Here is an 18,736-nt window from a genome sequence, read left to right on the forward strand (position 1 = left end):
ATGGATATAAAATTGAATAACTCATTTATGGATATATATTAACATTAGATGTTCCCCACTTCAATTATATTCCACTATATTATATACTTTGATCTCACTACAACTATTCTTGTGGTTCGGCATTGGGTGGTTGTGAATATTATGGTACTGCTATCAAAGATCATGGTAGAGGTATAATATGGGTAAATGTCTTACTCACACCGCTGGTGTTCCCATAACAGGGATTAGGGTGTGACAGCTAGGAACCCTAGGTTCCAGGGTTTACAGGGACGAATTCCCAGTGATTTGGATCCCAGAAACTTCTCCAGGGTTGGGGCTTTCCCTATTGGGCGGCTATACAGTTCACAAGAATTCCCTAGATGCCTCCAATTGGACTAAATCCCTAAACCCTACTTCTCCATTCTATGAATCTGTTAATTCTCTACTGTACTAGGTCAGTAGCATATACCTGAGGACAGCACTGGTCCAGTAGAAGCCTCAGGTGAATTAACTCTTTCCTTACTTCTTCTTCTTCCTTCTTCTCCTTCTCTTTTCTTCTTCTTCTGCTCTGCTCTCCCTTCTTTCTTCTGCTATTTGCAGTAAACGAATAAGGGTTGATTCTCAACCCTAAGGTCCTCATATAGGTAGCCAAAATAGGCGTGAAGGTCTGTTTGGCTTGACCCTCTCCAAATAACTATTTAAGTTAGAATATTTATTACCCTTTTTACGTAATAATTTCCATTTATATGAAAAATGCATTGTAGTCCCTAAACATACCTTTATATAGGGAAAAAATAAAGGTAACTGAGCGATGGATCTGTGGGCTCCACAAGCAAACCTTAAAAAAATTTGCATTCTGTCACTACAACTGATTGGTTGGTCACCGGTTGCAACAATTTTTTTTTGTCCAATTGTGTCTCTCTTCTCCCTCAGCTTTTGATCCCCCTATGAGCTAACATGTACCTGTTTGACCACTTTTCTTGGTAAATTCTCCAGTAATACTGGCAAGCTGGGCATTGACAAATGGGGTCATTCCTACCTTCTTGGCATTCCATAGCTGCCAACCATGCCAGTACTACTTCCCTCTGCTCTGTATTCATACTTGTTCACAATCTAGGGAAAATTAGATTAGGGTTACAATGCAAATCAAAGATAGCCAAAACCATCTGTGAGGATACCCGGGTCATTAATTTTGGAAGGGATCAATGTCCTCGAGAGGTGAAAACGGGTGCTACCTTGAACATTGAAGAAGCAGAGCAAATGATCAGCCTTTTGAAGGTATTTATAGAGGTCTTTGCTTGGTCTTATGAGGATATGCCTAGGATAGACCCCAATATAATGCAACATCGATTGCGAACCTACCCTGATGCAAAACCAGTCAACCAAAAGCTTAGATGAATGCATCTAGAATGGAGTAGAAAGATCAAAGAGGAAGTAATAAAGCAATGTAATGTAGGCTTCCTACAAGTGGTAAGTACCCTCATTGCTTAATATTGTACTAATACCTAAAAAAGATGGTACAGTATGTATGTGTGTTGATTTCTGGGATCTTAACAAGGTCATTCCAAAAGTTGATTTTTCACTACCCCACATTGATTTTTTTGTCGACAACATGATAGGGCATGCTTTTCTATCATTCAAGGATGGGTTTTCAAGGTACAACCAGGTCAATCGAAAAAAAAAAAAAAAAAAAAAAAAAAAACAGCATTCACCACTATATGGGGAGCTCACTGTTTCAAAGTGATGCCTTCTGGATTAAAGAATGCTAGGGCAACTTACTCGAGGGTAGCTACAACTATACTACATGGCATGATGCAAAAAGAGGTAGAAGTCTATGTGGACGATATGATAGTGAAGTCAAGGGACCAACATGGGCACACTCCTACTTTGAGTAGATTCTTTGAAAGAAACAAGAAATATCAACTGAAATTGAATCCTCAGAAATGTGTGTTTGGAGCCGCGACAAGAAAATTTTTGGGATTCCTAGTGAGTGAAAGAGGCATTGAAGTTAACTGTATCAAATTCAAGGAAATCCAAGAAATGCCAACACCTCACACCAAAAAAGAAATATGAGGATTCTTGGGTCATATTCAATATGTCAGCCGATTCATAGCTCAACTCACCACCATCTATGGGTAAATCTTCAAGCTACTAAAGAAGGATCATCCCAAGGAATAGAATGACCACTGTCAACAAGTGTTTGATAAAATAAAGGGATATTTGGCAAATCCGCCAGTATTGGTACCTCGGTTGCATGAAACCACTTTTGTTATACTTATTAGTGGGGGAATACTCTATGGGCTCTTTACCAGCTCAAAAGATGGAGAAGGGAGTGGAACATGCCATCTATTATATGAGCAAAAAGTTCTTGAAATGTGAAACATGATGCACGCCTCTTGAAAGGAACTGTGCATTATTGGTATGGGCAACAAGAAGATTAAGGCATTACATGGTACCATATCTGGTTCAATTGATCTCAAGAATGGATCTACTTAAATATCTCTTCGAGAAGCTGGCCCTAATAGGAAGGATGGCCTAACAGTACTCATGTCACCTAGAATCCCATAAAAGGGTAAGCTATAGCTGACCATTTGGCCACTCACCCCACAGAGGGTGGAAGAATCTTGGATGAACAAATTATAGTGGCAAAGGAAGAAGGCACGGTTTATTAATGGCAACTGTACTTCGAAGGGGCATCCAACCAGAAGGGATGTGGTGCAGGTATACTACTTGTTGCTCCAAATGGCCTTTACTTGTCACACTTTGCCTCACATATAGGCTAAGGTATGCGACACTAGATTCCCAATCCAGTCCCTAACTTCACCTAGATCACAAACACAATCTACCACCCGCACAAACTCTTGAGATCTTCCATTATAAATCAGAGTACGCATATACAATCCATAAAAAGCATATACATGGTGACCATATCTACAGTGATACAAATAAATATAGGCCCAATATGAGAATTTCCCATAGGTTACAAACAATGTTAAATAAATAAATCTAACAACCCAATAATATAAATTAATACATAAGCAGAAAGAAAACCTCATTTAGCTTCATTGTGTCCCACAGACATGGCTTCACAACTGATATTAATCATTTGTTCATCTCAGCTATTGTTCCACCATCTAAAAATAGTAATCAACAAGGGATGAGCTTCACAATCCCATTAAGGGGTGAGCAAGCAAGTGCACACATCCAAACATGATGCAATCACATGCTCACACACAAGTCATACCAAAATGCCCCATATGCATAATCCATATGATCTTTTTTTTATTTAAATTCCATTCTAGTTACTAAGTGTCCATATGTGGGTATAAGTGCTATAAGCAACTTATGTGGTATCCCCTTCCCAGTATATCGGGCCTTAGAGATACAAGCTAGTTGCAAGCAGGAGTCAGCAGTCCTGGAAAGAACCTTGGTCCACCAGCCAACCCCAAATAGTAATTTTTGATAACCATGGTCTCAAAATCCCACACTATCATCGGTCTCCCATGCTATCTGACATCTATGCGTATAGTACGTAGTACCATGCTATGTCCTCTCAGGATACAATACGTTGTATCCGGGTGTAGTAGTCCTCTATGACCTACCGCCAAGTGGAATTAGCCAATACCTTACCCCCTATTGGCAAGGGATTATAGCACTAGGACTTCAATCCTAACCATATGCAATCTACACACATCCATAGCATCCAATCATACAACTATGGTCATAATTGTAAAATAGACATCTGAGTCCGTGGTACTAGATTCCACACCTCAGTCACATCGTGCCTCAGACCATTAATGTTACAACCATCACCACACAATTATAATACTACACATCTACAAAACCTCGATCACATCAATCTCAGTAAAATCATGCTAAGTGCAATATATAGTTTTATATAAAATAAATCCAAAACATGGTTTCCAGCACATTACACATGAGCATGCAAAAACATAAAAGTATAGAAATACTCCATAAAATAAAACAATCAGCCACTGTAACACCTTAAATCAGAAGCAGTTGAATACCTAAGTATTAGGACCTAGCTGGCATAAGGACAATAGGCTTTCCTGCTTTATAGCAGTAGGAGAGAGAATTTAACAAATCCAATGGCCATGTTAGGGGTATTAAATATCCAAAAACGAGTGGAACTAGTCCTATATTTGGTGGGTTCAAGAACACAAAGGTTAGGATGTGTCCATGGACTAAAAATGGGCAAACTGGTGGGATACCTTACTGCCAACCGGCCAGTCAGTTCGCCTGGTAGAATGTAGGAAAAATTACTTTTAATATGTGGGGCCCACATCCCTATACCCCTAAGCCTCATACTTACCTAACCTATAGAGGACCTAATGTAGACCAAACCTAACCTAATAGGTTAGTATTTGGTGGGGTCCATTAATGAGAAACTAATTTTAATTAGTTTTAGTTTTATGTCTCTAAAAACTAGTTTTAGAAAGTAATTTTGGGTATTCAGCCAAATGGGCCCTAAGGACCCTTTGGCTGAATTATAAAGCAAGAAACATAGCCACTGCTAATCATACTAAACCAAAATTTTGTTTGGGAGAAAGAAGAGAAGAAGAAAGAAAGGAAGAAGAAGAAGAAGAAGAAGAAGAAGAAGAAGAAGAAGAAGAAGAAAAAGAGAGGACGGAGAAGGACAAGAGGGGGCTGTCGCACATGGACTACAGCCAATTTTCCCGCTGCTACTACCCTTATTGCTACTGCTGCATCCTCTTCTGATGCAATTGGTTTTGGTGCAAGCAAAGGCTAAATGATGATGCCTCTTGCTGCTGCATAAGGCTGCTACTAATAAAGTTATTAGGAAGGAAATTATTATCTTTGGAATTCATCTACTGTCCTGTTACTAATCTTGGCTGAGGATAGTAATTCATGCATATGGAGCTCAGGAAAGTTGGTGTCTAGAAGTTCAGATGTTTCGATGACTGAAATTGCTACAAACTAAAGTCGATTCAAGCTTGGTAGATTACTACTACTTGGCTGTACATAGAGTTGATGCTGCACACAGCTAGGGTGGGCTGCTAGAACCTTCTTGCTACTGTACATATACTCAAGAAGGTAAATTTCTGCCACCTTAATTGCTGTATAGTAATTTTAGTAAATAGGAATGAAAACCAGTTAGGACTTTAAGCATGCAGCTATTGTAGGAACTAAATTAATAAATACCTTTGTAGATACCCAATTTTGTCACCCTCCTCTGGCTATGATGAATTACGGATCTTGGATGCAACTTCTTACTTCCGATTGACAGAGATGATAATTAATTGAGGTAATCCAACCCAAAAACATTCCATACTCACCCAAAATCTTGAAAATCCCATGCGAGAGAAAAAGAAGGGTCCAATTATGTCATTCATATATGAAGGAATTCAGTCCTAGGTGACCGTATGATGCATAGAACTTGGAATTACGATTCCAAAGATGTATGATACATCAAAATTGGACCATCAAATCTCCCGCAATCGCTCCTAGAAAATTACATTCTAGTCGCACGCACCCTACCTTCCCCACACGCCCATAGCCTACCTCGCATACACACCACCTGCCCCACACGCCCATGGTCTACCTCCCACGCACCCCGCCTACCCCGTATGCCCATGGCTTGCCTCGTACACATCCCACCTGCCCTGTGTGCCCATGGACTGCCTTGCATGTGCCCTTGCCAGCCTCCCATGCCCTGTTAGCGCCCTACCTGCCTCATGCACTCTGCCTGCCCCGTGCACCATGCCTACCTCTTGCACCCGTGCATGCCCAGTGCACCCATGCATGCCCCATACACCCCCGCCCAGCCATGTGTGCCACTGTCTATGACTGGTATATGCGTTCCAATGACCAAATTTTTGAAGAGATTTTCGCTTCACCAGCTTGTGCACTCTACACTGTTCTACAAGTGTACCCTACATTGCGACCTCCCATTGGCCCAAAAAGGCATCTTTTTACCTTATTGGACCAAAAAAATTTACATTTTCGCCATTGGCCGAAGAAATTTTCCTTTTACCCTATTGGTCCTAAAATTCATGTTTTCACCCCATTGGTTTAGAAAAACCACTTTTTAATCCCATTGGCTAAGGAAATTCCTCTTTCCTCCCCATTGGTTCAAAAAATCTATAAATACCCCCCTCCCTTTCGTTTTACACACTCAAGCCTCCTAGGAGCATCCATAGTAGAGAAGCTCTACCCTCTCTCCTCCCCTCCCCCTTGAGGTTTTTCAAGTCTTTAGAGAGATCTTCATTAGATCCGAAGTGTTCTTCAGGCCTTCGAAATTCTTCAATTCTTTGCATTTTCTGAGTGAGATTTTTGTGTAGGAAAAGTTTCTCCTTAGTCTCCCACCCCATCTTGAGGTTCTTCAAGTCTTCGAAGAGATCTTCATAAGATTCGAAGTGTTCTTTGAATCTTTGAATTGTTCTTCGAATATTTGAGGTGTACTTCGGGCCTTTGAACTTCCACAATCCTTAGAATTAGCCTACAGTGGAAGCTTTACTAGAGTGCCACCTCAGTCTATCCCTCCTATAGTCTATCCTCAATGGAAGCTCTACCGTAGTGCGACCTTATCCTAGCCCTCCCATAGCCTAGTACTAGCAGAAGCTCTGTCGGAGTGCCACCTCAGCCTAGCTCTCCCATAGCCTATCCCCAACTGAAGCTCTGCTAGAGTGCCACCATAACCTAGCCCTCCCATAGCCTATCCCCAAATGGAAGCTCTGTCGGAGTGCCACCTCAGCCTAGCCCTCCCATAACCTATCCCCAGTAAAAACTCTGTCGGAATGCCACCTCAGCCAAAATCTAAAAGTAGCCCATCCCTAGCAAGAGCTCTGTCGAATCAATACTGCAGTCAAAATCTAAAAGTAACCATTCATAATCAGAACTCTGTCCAAACATTACCATAATCAACATCTCTCGAGAAAGGAAGTTGGAGGTCAATACCATCTTCTCCTGAGCCAGGAGAATCCAAAAGATAGTTTGTGCTGGCACTAATCAGGGTTCCACCCCTCTTGACTTGAAACAAGGGTCAAGCTCAGGTATAATTTCTCACCCAAAATTGGCATAATGTAGACCTTCTATTGACCTTGTTTTAGTGTACATAATCATTTAAATTCAGTTAATTTATATATGTGCGATAAGTTAGCCATGCATGCGGAATAGGAATAATTTTGGCAATTGTTCTTCTTATGCATCTAGTAGGAAGACTGGTCGAACCGGGTAGATTTGGTGCCTAACACCTTCTCAATTCCACAACCTGACACGAACCCTAAATCTCTGGACCAGACCAACTTTTGGGCCATTTTTTCAGGAATCGAGCCCACCCCTGGGCCGAGGCCCATAATCCTAGGTGGCGACTCCAAACCCTTTTGCATGATTCCCATCCCTTGTTTGGACCATTATCAAATCCCCGTCTCAAAGATGACCTTTACACTCCTATGAAATAAGCCTCCACGTATCTTCTAGACGCAATATGGCAGTGCGAGGCCCGCAGGTAAGCACACATGACACACCCCTCCCCAAGAAAGAGAAAGAGAGGAGAGAGGGCCTCCAAAGGGGAAGAAGAGAATTCTCTAGCTGCTACCCTCCCAACCTCTTGCTGTATGTTTAATTTTAGTAGTGCATAGACCTTAAAGTTATCCCTATAGCCACCTATAAATTGGGTATGAGCTCAAAAAGCTTGGGAATAGGCTCCCAACACTGAATTTTCCATCCCAAGGAAGAAATTGGGGAACATGTTGTACATAATTTTAATTGCTGATAATGGGGAATTTAGTTACTATATAATGACCTAAGCCATATAACACCTTCCCCATGTTGCTATGGTCAATACCCATCATCCATGAGTAGCTCAACCCAGGGAAATCTGTAGAATTGCCTATGGGAGTGCAGAAATTTCTGCAGAAATCAACCCACCAGTTGGGCAAGTAGTTCCCTACCCCTTGTCTCCCACCGGTTGGGGTGTTTTGAGCCCAATCAGCCCTTGTTTTGGCTGAGTAGTGCCCTACCCCTTGTGGGTTATGCTCCTTACCTTTTTACCCAAATCTACCCTATGGGTTGGGGTAGTTCGGGGGCATTTCCAAGACTTTAATTGAGGTTAGTATGTGGGCTTTTTCGGGTTGTAAGGTTCAGCATAGAATTTATACTAAGTCATGTTAGGAAGTATAAATATTTAATATGATGGTACATCATGCACATAGGAACCGAAACTAATCGGACGAGGATACGAAGTTGATTTCGAGGACCTTATCGTACTTTGTGATTCGGGTTTTAAGGTGAGTGGGTGTTTGACTTTGTTTTACGGAGTGTTTATGCATTATCTCTATTTTTGCATGAATTATGTGCATAAATGATATGTTATACTACTGCTATACATGTTGTTTGATATGATGGATTTGTTTATGTTTTTTCTATTATTATTGCTAACTTGTGAATAGGGAAGGTTGAGGATGCGAAATAGTTTTGGACTACAGGGGTAAGTGAGGTAACTTATTGTGGTTTTATGATTGAGATCCACAGATGTAACTATGGTATTGATGGTTTGAGGCAGGGTGTGGCCGAGGTTCTTTCCAGTACCATGGGCCCAGAGGTCACTAGTATAGATATGACTGTGTCTCCAACAATCTAGGGTATAGTGTGGCTGAGGTGTGTTCCAGTACCATGGGCCTAGAGGTCAGAGGATGTGTGTTGTATGATGTGTGATGAGTGGTAATGGCTACAACATCGACAGTCTGAGGCATAGTGTGGCCAAGTGGGGAGGATCTGGTACCGTGGGCTTAGAGGTTAGTATTATGGTGATGGCCACCGATGTATGGATTTGTATGAATTCTTATAGATTGCATATGGTTAGGTTTCATAGACCCTGGTACTACACCCCTTACTAGTAGGGGGTTAGGTACTGACTAATCCCATGGTATGGTAAGTTTGTGATAAGCATGGGAGACCGATGGATTTTTTAGGACCGTGGCTACCACACAGAACGGATGACTGAGGGGAATTTTAGGACCATGACTATTCTATAGCTCGGGTGACTGATGGGTTTTTTGAGACCGATGTTGTAGGATGGGGTTCCCATTAGGGGTTTACGGGGTGACCGAGGGGTTTTCTGGAACCTATAGGCTCCTGACTCTCAACTAGCTTGTATAGTTGGGTGGCTGATGGGTTTTCTGGGACCAGGGATATGACCTATGTTGCAGTAACACTGATACCCTATCTTGGACTTAGTAATTTTTTACTTGGTATTATTTGCTAAAACAGGATCATGAGCATCATCTAATTTGTTTGAGCATACATTGCATCTTTTGTTTGCATGTGCTTGCATGTACACCCCTCACTGGGCTTGTGAAGCTCACCCCTCATTGATTACTCTTTCTAGATGGTGGAACCACTGCTGAGGAAGGGTTAGACTTGGTAGCGGTTATAAGACTTGTGTCTGTGAGACACCAGGATGCTAATGGACATCATTATGTTATATTAGATTTTTTTTATATAATATTTATGAAATGTGTAGAAAGTAGCATTGTAACTTGTGGATGTTTAAAGACATGAAAATTTGTATAATGTTCTTTATCATTTTACTATATCACTAGTGATATTTATATGATTTTATTAGCGTACTCTGATTTTAGTTGTGGTCTTGATGGCATTTGTGAAATTAAGATACTACATCTGTGATCCTGGAGGGCTAGACTGATTGGATGTGGGTGTCCAGTGCCACATACCTTGGCCTAAATTGAGGGGAGGTTTGATAGAATGGTATCAGAGAGTGATGCTCTATCTTAATTCACAAATGCACGAGATCTTAGGCTATACTGGTGATGATTTGGATTAAATTTTAAAAAATTTCAAGATAATTGCATAACTTTTAGTGCACACCTTAGGAGACTAGCCTAGGTGCAAAATCTGTTCACTGACAATAATTCTAAGAGCATAAATCATAAATGTAGTTGAATAAATAAAAAGGTAACAAGATAAGAACAAGTGGAAATTAAATAAGTGTTGCTATATTATAAGTTGGGATTCAAGAATTAGGTTGATGTGGGTTGGTTCCGTCTGCTAGATGATTGAGCAAATGACCATTTTTCTCTAATGTGCTTCCAATTCTTCTATACTTGTAAAGCATGTTGTGGGATCATATCATATGGATAAATCATTTGGGAGATTAATTTGTCTATTCATTTCATAGGAAATTTTCTAAATGTTGAAGCGTACCCATCCCCAAGATGACCTACAACTGCAAAAGCACAGTTGCACCACGAGGGGAAATCTTAACCCTTCACATGAATCTGAGCATGAGGGTGAAGATGAGATAACAGTTGCATCACCTGTACCACCTCCTACACCACCTGTGATGACAACTCAGAATGTGGTTTCCATGGTCAGTACTGTGATGCAAGAAGTCCAACAACAACATAGGGACATGATGACTGAGATAGTCACAACTATCTGTGCCAAAGAGACACTTGTGGTACAACCCTCTATTGTGTAGCCTACACCATATGCTCCTATTCCTACACCACCTATTGCACCAGGAGTTTCAACTACTACACAACCAACCAATGGTCAGTCATCTCAGCGATTACTAGTGACACTACTCGGGCAGCATACATCAGATACACAACCAGTTGCAGTAGTGTGGGTAGATAATTCCAAGTTAATGGAGAAATTTTAGAAGTATAGGCCCCCTTATTTTATTAGAGTAACTCAAGATTCGTTGGCACTAGCTAAATGGATAGAGTGTAACATCCTAAATTCATAACTCCCTTAGTTCTAAGGGTGTTAATAGTGAATTATAGCTAGAAGCTAAAGGATAATGATGAGGAGGGTGAAACAAGTGGAAATGATGCAAAAGTAGGGAAATTAGTTGATTTTAGGTGTGGGGAAGGTTCCATATAAGATAGGATACCATAGGCTGAAGACAAGTTAGCAAGGAAGCCCACAGTAGACAACCGGTGGGATAGGCCCCTGCCAACGAGCCAGTTGGTTGCAATTGTAGGATGCCCAAAAATCTACTTTATGCTTTGTGGGCCCCACTACTTTGTAAGGTTTCTTTTCCCAATCCTACCATAGATTAAGGCATGACTTAGGGTCAAAATGCAGTTGGGATCATTGTAAACCTTAATTCTTATATTGAGTTATTTAGGTTTAAATGGTTAGGAAAAATAGGTTTTATAAAAAGTACTTTGCCAACCAGACCTAAGGTTTATTTAGCTTATAAAAGAGGGGAAAGTCGGCTGTGTTCTTTCATTTCGCTGCTGTAAACAAAATGAAAACAAAGAAGGGAGAAGAAGAAAAGAAAAGAGAAAGAAGAAGAAAGGTAGGAGAGAGAGAGAGAGTGCAGTTGTTGTTCTTTTGCTGCATTTGCTGTCTCTCTGTTGCTACTAAGGTTGCTATTAGTACCATGCATGTCCTCTTACATGCTGTCCACAGCAGGAATGGATTGCCAAAGGTGTTACTATTTTTGGAAGCTGGAATCCGAAGCTGTCCAACTGTTGATAGTAATGTATGCATACTTCAATAACATAGGAAAGGTAACAAATTCTAACCCACCCTAGTGAATTAAGCTAGAATAGAAATCGGCCAAGGTTAGGGTTAGCCCAAAACTGAAATTGGGTAAGGGAATTCGCTCATGGGAACCCAGCACAGCCTCCCACAACAAATGCCCCAATTTTGGAATCCAATTGGAACTCAAATTGACTGAGGGTTTGTCCTAGAAACCCTAGACCATAGGGCTTTTTCAAATTGAGCAAAATTAAGTGAAATTAAAGGTGGGGCTGACTCTTATCTAACCTCAATTTTACCTAGAGACAGGAAAAAGGTTTGTTGACCCTTCCAGGGAATAAATTGGGTAAATTGAGACCCAAATTGACCCAAGACAATGCTCAGAGACCCAACCTGACAGGGAAATGGACCAGTGAAGTGTAGGAAATTTATTGGGGTTGGGCCGGATGTATTTCAGATGTTGGAACCTGCCTGGCATAGTTCTACTAAAGGAGGCAGAGCTTAGGTTGATAATAACCTATTCTTCCAGGCTAATTGGCCAATTGGTTTGGGCCTAACAGAATAGGGTTGTTAGGGCTATTTTAATGTTAAATGAATCTGGTTGTGTATATGTCACCAAACCTGCCCAGAAATGGCTATGCAAGGTGAGGGTATACTGACCTAAGGCCAATGTGCTTCTTATCAATAGAGTAAGTATTCTAGAATACAAATCAAAATTGAGATTTGAGAGATTTGTAAGAGATTAATAACAATAAAATTTAACTCTAATGTGAAATGGTTACTTAGGAACCTGTAATGTACCCAGTGAGGATACGCGTGATCGGGAATTCATCGACGAACACCAGATTTGGGAAATAAGGTGAGTGGGTGTTTGGTGTATTTTACAGAGTGTTTCTTATATGTTTTGGTTTTTTCTTGCACATGTGGATGTGGTGATATATGTGTTTTGGATTTATTTTATATCAAAATATATATTTTCACATGATGCATGTTTTACCGACTTGGATGTAATTGAGATTTGTGGGATGTAATATTGACGGTCTGTGGCATGGTGTAGCCGAGATTTTGTCTAGTACCATGGGCTTAGAGGTCAGTCTTACATCTATGAATACAATTGGATATGATGGAATGTTTTGATTATGTTGGATGCATTTAGATGCATATGGTTAGGCTCACATCCCTAGTGCTATAACCCTTTTCCAATAGGGGGTGAGGCATTGGCTAATCCCACTCAGTAGTAGGTCATGGAGGACTACTACGCCCAGATACAACGTATTGTATCTTGAGAGGGCATAGCATGGTACGATGTACTGTATGTATAACTGTCATACCATGGGGGACTGAGGCTCTGACCGGGACCATTTGTCAGGGTTACTATTAAGGGGTTAGTTTGAGGGTAGTGGCCAGAAGATGATATCTTCTCTTCCCCTTTTGGGGGGGAAAAGGACTTGCATCCCATCCTCTCTCCTCTCTTTTTCTTTCATGAGGGAGGGGTGTGTCATATGTGCTTTGCTTACAGGCCTCGCACCACTATACTTCCTCTCAGAGATACATGGAGGCCAATTTCGCAAGAGTGTAAAGTTCATCATTCAAGATGGGGATTTGATGATGGTCCAATATGAGGATTGGGATCACACAAAAGGGGTTTGGAGCCACCCCCTAGGATTATGAGCCTAGGACCTGAGGGTGGGTCCGATTCCTGAAAAAAGGGTCCAAAAGTTGGTCTAGTCCAAAGATTTAGGGTAAGTGTCAGGATACAAAATTGGGAAGGTGTTAGGCACCCAATCTACCTGATTCAACTGGTCTTCCTAGTAGATGCTTAAGAATGAACATTTTCCACAATTATTCCTATTCTGCATTCATGGCTAAGTTATCACACATATGTACATTGACTAAATTTAAATGATTATATACACTAAAACAAGGTCAATATAAAGTCGACACAATGCTAATTTGGGTAAGAAATTATACCTGAGCTTGACCCCTGTTTTAGGTCAAGAGGGGTGGGCCCCTGATTAGTACTGGCTCGGCTTGTCTTTCGGATTCTCCTGGCTCAGGGGAAGATGGTCTCGACCTCCAGCTTCATTTCTTGAGAGATGCTGACTGTGATGATATTCGGACAGAGTTTCGGCTAGGAACGGTTACTTTCAGATTTGAATTCGGACAGAGCTTCGGCTAGGAAAGGCTATTTTTGGATTTGGATTAGGACAGGGCTTTGTCTAGGGAAGGCTTCTTCCGGGCTTAGGATGAGGTGGCACTCCAACAGAGCTTCTATTAGGGATAGGCTATGGGAGGGTGTGAGGGTAGTGGCTAGAGAAATGGACTATGCCTCCCCCGTCCTCTTTCCTCTCCCTCTCTCTTTCATGTGAGTTGAGGGGTTCATGTCGTGTGTGCTTTGCTTATGGGCCCCATATAGCCGTATCGCCACTTGGAGATACGTGGAGGCCTATTTCGTAAGATTGTAAAATTCATCATTTGAGATGGGGATTTAATGATGGTCCAATTCGAGGATCGGGATCACACAAATAGGGTTTGGAGTTGCCACCTAAGGTTATGGGCCTAAGACCCGGGGGTGGGCCCGATTCCTAAGAAAAAGGCCCAAAATTTGGTCTGGTCTAGAGATTTAGGGTAAGTGTCAGGTTACAAAATTAGAAAGGTGTTAGTCACCCAATCTGCCCATTTCAATCCGTATTCTTGCTAGATGCTTGAAAATGAACATTTTTCACAATTATTACTATTCCATATGTATGGGTAAGTTATCACACATATATACATTAATTGAATTCAAACTACTATATACACTAAAACAAAGTATGTATAAAGTCCACATTATGACAAGTTGGATGAGAAATTATACCTGAACTTAACCCTTGTTCTGGGTCAAGAGGGGTGGGCCCCTGATTAGTATCGACTCGGACTATCTTTCGAATTCTCCTGGCTCAGGGGAAGATGGTCTTGACCTCCAACTTCCTTTCTTGAGAGATGCTGATTGTGATGGTATTCGGACAGCATTTCGACTAGGAATGGTTACTTTAGATAGGGATTTGGACAGAGCTTCGGCTAGGGAAGGCTATTTTTAGATTTGGATCAGACTGAGCTTCGGCCAGGGAAGGTTATTTTTGGGCTTGGGATGAGGTGGCACTCCCGTAGAGCTTCAGCTAGGGAAGGCTTTTTCTGAATTTAGGATGAGGTGGTACTCCGGTAGAGCTTCCGCTAGGGATAGGCTAAGGGAGGGCTAGGATGAGGTGGCACTTCGGCAGAGCTTCCACTGAGAATGGCTATTTTTGGAAAGATTCTAGGGACACTCAGATAGGGGTTCGGCTAGGAATGGCTATTTCCAGAAAGAAATAGACTGACCTAAAAATGGTTTTAAGAACTCCAAAGTCTGGAAGAACACTTTGAAGATCCGAACAGAGTTTCAAATCTTAACAAAGATCTCTTCGTTCTATCTCAAGAATGCTCAAGAACGCTCAAGAACACTCAAGAACACTCAAGGGAGGTGGCTCAAGAACATACTATTTTTGGCTAAAAGCTAGATTTAACTAAGAATTTGGAAATGAAGATCTTCAAGATCCCGAAGAACACTTCGAAGATCCAAATGAGTTTTTGGATCTTGACAAAAATCGCTCTGAAGATCAGAAGAAAATCAAGAGGGGGAGGGGAGGAAAATTTCACTATGAAAGAATGAAGGGGGATTCTAGTGTGTTGGTCTATTTTTTCTAAGGGAGGGTGGTATTTATAGTTTTTTCCGGCCAAAAAGGAGAGGGGAACCCTTTTATCCAGTGGTCAAAAGGGGGGCTCTTGCCTAAAGTGAGGGCATATGGTTTTTGTCCAATGGGTAGAGGGGAGAGTTGAAGGCAAAAATGGGTGGAGAGGGCTTTTGTCTAGTGGGTAAAAGGGGGTTTTCGAAAAAATGGGAGGAGAGAAATTTTATCCAAAAAAATGTGGTTTTCAGAAAAATGGGAGGACAGAAATTTTAGCCGAAAAAAGCAATTTTTGGAAAAACAAGAGGAGGTAGGAACACCAATTCCAACCACTGATCGCAGCACACGGGCTCAGGCCAAAGTGCCCAAGGTATGATTAGTTTAGGCAGGTAGTGCGGGTGACATCACGGGTGCGTGACAGATGATGCACAGGTAATGACCGAAGTGGTGCAAGCATCGGCAGCGGGCACATGCATGCATGGGAAATAGCTAGCGCACGCATGTGCGCGGGTTGGCTTGTTGACCATACATGCATGTAGCCAGGTAGATGTGGGCAGCAGTGGACAGCAGTGGGTAGCAATGGGTAGCAGTGGACGGCAGTGGGCAGCAGGGTTGGGCAGCAGTGGGCAACAGGGTTGGTAAGGCCACGGGCCTATGCTTGAGGTGGAACTGGTCTGTGCCCGCGGGGGCATAGGCTAGCAAACCATGGGCAGGGGGCTGTGTGCGGCAAGGGTTGTGTGCGGTAGGGGACTGTGTGCGGCAGGGGCTATGTGCGGCAGGAGCCTGGTGTGTGCTGTCACCAATGGACAACAACCATGCACCGCTGCCAAGGGTAGTAGCCAAGGGCAGTGAGCATGCACCGTAGCCCTAGGCAGCAAGCATGCACGCGGGCTGGCCTGTCGGCTAGTGCGCACACCGCACGCGATTGGGAATTTTTCCAGTAATGATTACAGGAGATCCGTCTGTCCGATTTTGGTGTATCATATATCATTAAAATTATATTTTTGAGTACTATCCATCTATATGTTCATCTTGACTGGATTCGTTTGTATATAAAAAGCTAAAATTGGACCCCCCCTTCTCTCCCACATGAGGGTTTCTAGGGTTTCAGGGTAGGGGAATGTTTCCATTAGCATCTCTGCTGGTTGGAAGCTAAAAGTCATGTCTAAGGTCCATATTTCATCATAGACAGAGGGGGGTGACTATTGGGATTTAAAATGTAACCAGAAGCGTACGGATCAGTGTAGCTACAGGTCGAACACAGGGAGAGCAGCCACTTTTTTTTTCTATTTCTTTTAATAATGCGAAAGTGAACCGATTAATGGTTGTGATCTAATTCTAAGTACCATCCTAAACACATGTATCTAAAATAACTTCCTAACCATTCGTCATCTAAGAATTTAAAGACGCAAGCCATACAATTAAAATTAAATAAATAAATAACTGAAAATAAACAACCCACGCAATTTTAAAAAAAAAAACAATAAAGGAAAAAAATGCTGAAATAAAAACAAAGTAAAAGAAAGGGGATAAAGCTAAAAAGAGACTCACAATTAGGTTTCTGTACTTAGCCCAAGGGATGCATCATAATAAGAGCTTCCCTACTTGACCAGAGAGTCACTCTTACAAGGGTTACTCTACTTCGCTTTAAGGAAAGGGAGACAATTAAAATAAAAGCAATAAGTTGATTGTTCTATGGCTAGGAGGGGCAAAGCCAACACATACACTAGCCACGAACCTTGGGGGAAAGGGATAGCAATAATGTAATGACTAAAATTAAAATCCTAAGAAAGAAAGGGTAGTCAGAGGAGGGAATGAGAGGGGGGAGAGAAGACTACTGAAGGAGCCTACTTACTTGAATCAATGCTTGACCTTCAAAGCTTGGGTGATTTGAGATATTACCAGTACTAAAAACTAGATCTGGAATAAAAAAATTTGAAATTTCTAGTACTAAAGAAAATAAATCTTGAAAAAAAAAACTGAACTTGAAAAAAAAAGATGCTCCACGGCTCGTGATCTTGTCACCTAGATCTAAGCCTAGAACTATAACTTTAAAAATTACAACTCAATTGCATAAATCAAAAACATAAAAGATTGAATAAGAATAAAAGAGTGCTTGCATTAATTGACATAACAAACTATTACAAAAGTGATTAAAGCAAAAATAGAGAAGAACTAAAACTAAAGAGTGAGAGAGGGAGAGAGAGAAGAAAACTAAACATACACTAGAAAATAAACTAAGGGGAATAATAAAATAGGAGGGGGGAGGAAGGGGCTTTTATAGGGTTTTTTTCTTGCCTCCTTCCTTCTACAAGTCTTCTTTAAGAAAAGAAAGAAAATAAAATTAAATTAAATCTTAGTAAAAATCCTCATTCTCTGAGATATTGTGTGAGGAAAGAGAGAATCTGTTTCCATAATTAACAAATTCTATTCTTTCCTTACAGTATTCACCAATATCTTGCAATCTTGATTAAATCAGAAAGGAATCTCTGCATAGCATTTTCAAGATCTTGTGAGGTGGCAAAGACAGAAAATAATCTTCAGGATTTTGTAGGAGAGAGGATGTGGTACCAATGAGTGGGTCCTACCTTTGGATTGGTTCTTGATTCACTTTAAGCACTTTCTCTTGTAGACTTGGAAACTAAAAAAAATTAAGAAAAATAAAAGTAGTACTATTCAAAGTGGGGCAAAATGTACACTTATATCCCTAAGATTTCACACATTATTGTGCTCATCAAATTCTCCCATACTTGACTTTTGCTCGTCCTCGAGCAAGATAAATAAATAAAAAAATGAAAGAAAAAGCCTAACTCACTTTTGTAGGAATCACGGTTGCATTTAGCACGTTCAATAAGCCTTTAAACCTCTAAGTTACCCTAGTGGACGAGTTGTGTCTCTTGGGTGTTTGCAGTGAATATACACTCAAAATTCAGAATAAATAAATCCCAACATTGGCTAAAGGTAAGGCTCATACCGATCCAGAGCAAAGATAATTTTTCTTACAAGGGACCCCCACACTTGAACTTTTAGTGCCCTTGATCCATTCCAGGCACTAGCATATTTCTTAATTTGGAACTCACTTCGTCTCTTCCAAAACATCCTTATCTTAAGGCAAAACCACTTGTGAAGAAATAGGGAACCAATGACTAAGGCGTTGGAGTGTTTTTGACCAAAACATATTACTAAGCATTAATCACATTTGCACATTTTTTTCTCTTTTTTTTTTTTCGCTTAAACTCTATTCTACTCCAGTACTTTTGGCCTGAATGACATGGTGGAGCAAACACCAGACACCAAAGTTACTATGTAGCTTTGCTTTTTTGTATATGCCCACAAAGACAGTGATGCTAGAGTTCCTTCAGAAGTTTCCTCCCAAGGAATTTCGATCAAGACACCACGCTTCCTGAGGCGCAATGCCCTGTCTAGTTCTAAGGGAATCAACTCTTATTCTTCTTTATACCACATTTCACATTTCATTTAAAATTATGCATTTGTCAACCCATGCCAAATTAAAAAGAAGGTCTCAACTCCAAATCAAAAGTATAAGGAACCCACAG

Source organism: Macadamia integrifolia, chromosome 9 (assembly GCF_013358625.1).
Source record: "Macadamia integrifolia cultivar HAES 741 chromosome 9, SCU_Mint_v3, whole genome shotgun sequence".
In the NCBI taxonomy this organism is placed as follows: Eukaryota; Viridiplantae; Streptophyta; class Magnoliopsida; order Proteales; family Proteaceae; genus Macadamia; species Macadamia integrifolia.